This window comes from Eschscholzia californica, unplaced genomic scaffold, assembly GCF_041429995.1.
Source record: "Eschscholzia californica isolate CP2 unplaced genomic scaffold, dmEscCali1.0.p SCAF_1, whole genome shotgun sequence".
Classification (NCBI taxonomy): domain Eukaryota; kingdom Viridiplantae; phylum Streptophyta; class Magnoliopsida; order Ranunculales; family Papaveraceae; genus Eschscholzia; species Eschscholzia californica.
This window is the reverse complement of record NW_028238198.1, coordinates 23752694-23757784: the sequence shown is the minus strand read 5'-3', so window position 1 is coordinate 23757784 and position 5091 is coordinate 23752694. Positions and strand designations below refer to the sequence as shown.

Genomic DNA, 5091 nt, shown 5'->3' with positions numbered 1-5091 from the left:
GTGCGACGTGAAGATGGAACGAAGGGAGATTTTGTAGAAGTTTATGTCTGCCTTGTAACTGATATAAATTAGTCATGAAGGTTATGAAAGGAGATTTATTGAAAATTAAACTGTTTTACCTTGAAATCGTCTCACCATTCTTCTTGAGACCATCTTGTGGTGATTTAACCATAATTCATCAATTAATGAGGGAGTAATGGAGGATGCGGTATGAGATTGAAGAAGAAGGTGGAGGAAGATTGTGAAATTGAAATACGTAACGGCAGATGAACTAATGGAGGAGGAAGAGAAATGGGTATAGGTGAAGTCGATTTGGGTTTGGGTAAGGACGGTTTATTCTTAGTCCCCCTCTTCACTTCTTCAGTAATGGGGTTTTGGCCGTTATGCTTACCGAAAGTAATGTAGGTAGTAAATGGAGAGAGAGAGAGAGAGAGAGAGAGAGTTATATCCAATGGCTCAATTACGGGTTTGACCCACCCATTCTTATCAATCTGCCCTCTCAACCAATCATAACCGTGTAGATTAACAAAATGAAAAATGTTAACGGTCCAGATTCATTGAGTTGTTTACTTTCTTCAATTGAGTAGGTGAACAAATTTTCATTTTCTTAAGTAGGTAATAGATCGAAAGGTGAAGATGCTATTGAAAACACAACGGATGACCGGATTTAATTATCTCTTGGTTTGTCGGGATCAGCACAAAACATTGTGTTTTGTTATATAGACTAGGTATAACCCGTGCCTCCGGCACAGGAAATTAACTGGATACATTAGCAAGTACAAAGGTCCCATCAAAACATGGATTTGATGTTTTGCTTGTCGCCAACCTTGATGAGACCTTATTGGGTTGGTTAAATAACATAGATGTTATATTTCAGACACATCATGGTGGATTGGATTAGTCTTTTTAGTAGTTATACTATATTCTCTCATTTCTCGGACCTAGTCAGTGGAACCCCTTCCTTAAACAACCACCAGTTTTGACACACATTAAAATTCAATGCAATATTAGAAAAGTCTCAAAAATGAAAGTAAAGGAAAAAATTGAGAGAAGGTTTATAGTCAAACTTCCCCGACTGAAAAAGAATTGAAAATTGTATTAAGTTCTCCGCACTTTTTCCTTTACTTTCATTTTTGAGATTTTTTTTTTTTGATGAGGCTTCATTTTTGAGACTTATTCCGCACTTCAATAAGGGTAACATAATTGAACTGAAGAGAAAACAATCATATATAACGATAAAAGAAGAAGCTATAACGGGTAAATGGCATCAGACGAATTGGCAAAGAAAAGAAAGAATAAAAATTAAAAGACAGATATCTCGCCCGCACGAGAAAAACAATGTTAGATTAATTAGCTTTATTTCAAGTTCGAACTTGTTTTTCACAACATTATTGATGTGATCATTGAATATATTAAAATAGACATCCCAAAGTGTTAAAATAAGACATACCAAACTTGGTGATGCTATCCTATGCTAAACTTCTTTTACCTACTCAACCTAAGCTAATATAGCACATGTGGTATTGAATTTGTTTTGTAATATCAGTTGGTATCTTGACTTACCATTACCTTTAGTGTAGCCCAAAGACTCAAGTACTTCAAAAGCATCCAGGTATATGTTGGTTGAAAACAATTGAACCAAGTGATTATCAATCCACCTACATTACGAGAGTATATGGTAACGAGAGTATAACAATATCCACACCTTTTCTTGTCCGCATTCTCATCGGGCGGAATATAATTTACACATGTATCTCTTGATGGATCTTTGTACTCATCTTATCAATGATGCCTACAAATGAAACAATGTGCTCTTAGATAACAAATAACAACAAAACTATCAACTACAGTAAGCAATTTTTTTTTGGAGAAAACACCTGAAGACTTATAACCATGATTTAGCTCTATTAAACACCCTATTGTCGTGCGCATTACAATAACACTCTTAAGCATGAAATATGTTGGATTCAACTTAATATTATCTATTCATTAGCCACCAACAACAGAAATAGTTCAAGGAAGCAATTGACTGCTATTCAAGAAGCATTGCCCTATCACCAACAACAGTAACTTTTACAAATAAAGTCATGGCTTACCTCAAAATAAAAAGGCATATGCTTACGATTTTCTTAGTTTTCCGCCACATTATAAATTTCACTTTAATTATGTGTATCTCCAAAAGGCAATGAAAGTACAAGGGGTACAAATAATAACATATCAATTTTGCAAATATATAATAGTTAAAAATTCACATTTTTTCTAAAAAAATCAATTTTTAGATTGTAGTTCCTATTAAAGTTGATTTAGAAATTTTTTCATATTTTTCTTCTTAATTTTCTTCCTCTTCCTCTGTAATACGTTTCTGCTTTTTCTTCCTCCTTTTCCTTTCATGCTCTTCCTATCCTCTTTTTCATCTGGACCTATGATCTCCGCACTTAACTTTTAAAAGATCGATGTACTGTTATTCATCTTTTAATTGGTAGAATCTAATTCATTCTAATGTATTAAAATAAGGTGATATACTAATGGGAATATCACCTTTTAATTGGTAGAATCTAATCCATTCTAATGTATTAAAATAAGGTGATATACTCACGGGAATATTCCCATTAGTATCACGTTATTTAGAAAACCTAAGTTTTGAATAAAAACTATATTATCCTTCAGTTATATCTTTTTTGCTATCAAACAATTTCTCCTAATTTTATTTTGTTTGAATATTAAGAAAAATGTTTACCCAACTTGATTTGTATGGTGTGAATATCTGAAACAATGATAGTATATTAGAGAAAAAAAGTCCGAAAATCAGAAAACAATGCAAACTTTGGTTTTAGATTACTTACTTTCTTGTTCAACTTCTTTCATTCAATCCTTTGGTGGTTAATCTACACAAGAACAAAGTCTAGTTAGGGAGGATTGAGCAAAGAATATTGTTGAAAGACTTGGAAACAATCAAATTCATAAACTAAAATAGATTAATCAAGGAACTAGTAATAGAACTCTTAAGCAACCATCATAAAACAAAATTATCCATGAAGATAAGAAACGACAAAAGAAGAAAAACCTAAACATAAATGAATAACAGAAAAAAAAACTTAAAAATTAAGAGAAGAAAAGAAAAATAAAGAAGAGAGAAAGAAGGAATTAAAAGGACACTTGGTTAAAAATGGAGTTCTTTCTTGCCTTTTTTCAATCCTTCGATGAAGAATTTATAAGGTGGCAAAACTAATGTAGTTTCTCCGAGGTTAAAGGGAAGCAAATGAGTGGTTTAATTAAATAAGATGAAGATTGATAAAAACAAGAAAACCCTAACAAGATATTTATAGTGAGCTTGCTTGGTATCTAAGATCCATCTAGAAGCTTATGATCACATTGGTGGCACAAAATAAATGTTTGGGAGGTTGGATAATGTATCTCTCGTCAAATTTACATAAAAATATGTTTTATTTCCCTATTATGTGATTGTAGCACCTCATGTTGAGATATATATTTTTAGGCTATTGATTGTAGCACCAAATGATTTATTGTTTCTTATGAGGTTCATATTCGGTGTTATTTGTCTCTTTAATGAGTATATCAACTATGTTTACTGTTTTGCAAATAAATACTTTAAGTTTAGGTTTTCATGGCGGCCGACGTGAAAATCTGTACTTGGAGCGTTACAGAAACAATGAAGGTTGATACTAGAATCACTAGTTAATAGTTACCCAGTACGCCAATACCTTTTTTAAAAGGATAGTAAGAAGTAACATCTATTTTTTGCTTCGTTTTCCATGAATTCCACCATTTTCATATCGTTCATTTTATTCAGCCAATTCGCCCAGGGACATTTTTCCCTCTTAATGATTTCGCATGAGACGTTATCTATACCGAAGTCTAAGAAAAGAAAACTCAGAATTAGGTCAGACCCAGAGTGATTTGAACATCAAATTTACTAGATCAGAAAAATAAGATCACTCTCCACTTTTGTAATAAAATGAAAAACTAACGAGACAATAAGATCACATTAGAAACAAAACCAAATCTAAAAAGCTAAACTGAAAAAGGTTACGATTCACCAATTTCGTGAAAAATACACAATCCAAAGACCAAAGTAAAGTAAACTAGCAGATCAAACATAAATGAAAAAATTACCATCATAACAAGTGAAATTTAGTCTTCCTCTTGCAATTAGGATTTACTGAACCGCATCAACAATTTATTAATTTGAGAGGGAAATAGAAAGGGCGAGAATGGAAAGAAAGGAATTCCTAGAAAAGAAGAAGTAGAAGATATAAAGAAATGAATTTTATGGTTACCGACGGTTTCCTGCAAGAAACGTCGCCGAGAAATAAGAAACCGATGACTTCATACAGATTGTGACGTTAATAAATTATATACCAACGGTTATCTCAGAAACAATCGGTAATTGCCGTCACCAAAAGTAACTTATTTTGTAGTACTTGGACCCATCACTAAGACACTCCCTTTTAATTTATTTATTTCCCATAATCTCTCCAAACTTCTTTGGAAGCTTTGCAGTTTGCTTTAGTGGTAAAATGTTAGTACTCCTAGTTAAAATTGCAAATTTATCATATTATATTTCATGGAGTATATGATAAAATTGGTAAAATGGACTCTTAATGTTAATACAATTTTATGGAGTATATGATGAAATTTCAATTTTTATATGAACGTATTATCGAAATTACTTGAGTCACATTATATTTCAGAATGTTTGTTTTATTTATTTATTTTTCTTTAGAGATATTGAGCTTATTTAAATATGAAAAATAGTATATATACATTATGAGGCCATTATATAAAATAACCTAATTAATGACTGTTGACTAGAACAAGTAGCCGCTGAAAGAAGTGAAATTCAAACAAATCAGACAACCAGACAGACTCAGGTGGATTAGGCTAAAGAAATACGAAAACATAAACAAACGCTAGACTTGGATCTCCAAAATGGGTAGAAAAATTATTTACTTGGGGTAGTTGGGGATCTCAGTCAGGTGGAAGAACTGTAAAGAAATATTGTTTTGAAATACAATTTTTTTTTTTGGAAAATCAAAACATATCACCGACGGTTTTCTGCCGTCGCAACTT

At 32.1% G+C, this 5091-nt stretch overlaps 1 long non-coding RNA gene across 1 annotated transcript; it reads right to left on the bottom strand.

Annotated features, from left to right (window-relative positions):
* Positions 1-1302: 1302 nt before the first annotated feature.
* Positions 1303-3178, bottom strand: LOC147565274 (uncharacterized). The gene is made up of 2 exons (XR_015237112.1): positions 2844-3178; positions 1303-1792 (listed from the first exon to the last, which is right to left on the bottom strand). It is a non-coding gene; the product is annotated as an uncharacterized LOC147565274 (long non-coding RNA).
* Between the last annotated feature and the right edge of the window lie 1913 nt (positions 3179-5091).